Genomic DNA, 1044 nt, shown 5'->3' with positions numbered 1-1044 from the left:
TAGACTTTCTGGATCTCAGGAATGCTGCCAATTGATTCTCGCCTATACCACGAAGACTCTGATCTCATGGAATGGAAGGCTCGGTTGTCAGGCGAGGCAACCATGCATCATGAACCAGGAGGCTAAGAGATACACACTCAATTGAAGGTAGAACGGAGGTGGTTGTCAGGCACGCGTTCATAGGTGAGAATGATGATGCGTGTCACGGATCATCACATTCATCAGATTGAAGTGCGAGTGAATATCTTGGAATAAAAATAAGCTTGAATTGAATAGAAACACAATAGTATTTTGTATTAATTCGTGAAAAATAGCAGAGCTCCACACCTTAATCTATGGTGTGTAGAAACTCCACCGTTGAAAATACATAAGAACAAAAGGGTCTAGGCATGGCCGAATGGCCATCCTCCCAAAGATGAAAAGTTATATGAAAGTATCTAAAAGTATGAAGGTATGAAAATACAATAGCAAAAGGTCCTATTTATAGAAAACTAGTAGCCTAGGGTTACAGAAATAGGTAATTAATTCAGAGATCTTCTTCTGGGCCCACTTGGTGTGTTCTTGGGCTGAGCATTGAAGCTTTCACATGTAGAGACTTTTCTTGGAGTTAAACGCCAGCTTTTGTGCCAGTTTGGGCGTTTAACTCCAGCTTTCATGCCAGTTCTGGCGTTTTGACGCCAGAATTTTTATGCTGACTTGGAACTTCGGTTTGGGCCATCCAATCTCGGGCAAAGTATAGACAATTATATATTGATGGAAAGTCCAGGATGTCTACTTTCCAACGATATTGAGAGCACGCCAATTGGGCTTCTGTAGCTCTAGAAAATCCACTTCGAGTGTAGGAAGGTCAGAATCCAACAGCATCTGCAGTCCTTTTTCAGCCTCTGAATCAGATTTTTGCTCAAGTCCCTCAATTTCAGCCAGAAAATACCTAAAATCACAAAAAAACACACAAACTCATAGTAAAGTCCAGAAATATGATTTTTATTTAAAAACTAATAAAAATATAATAAAAACTAACTAAAACATACTAAAAATTACCTA

Source organism: Arachis ipaensis, chromosome B5 (assembly GCF_059453495.1).
Source record: "Arachis ipaensis isolate K30076 ecotype BB chromosome B5, ASM5945349v1, whole genome shotgun sequence".
NCBI lineage: Eukaryota > Viridiplantae > Streptophyta > Magnoliopsida > Fabales > Fabaceae > Arachis > Arachis ipaensis.
The sequence above is the reverse complement of the archived record's forward strand: the minus strand, read 5'-3'. Positions refer to the sequence as shown.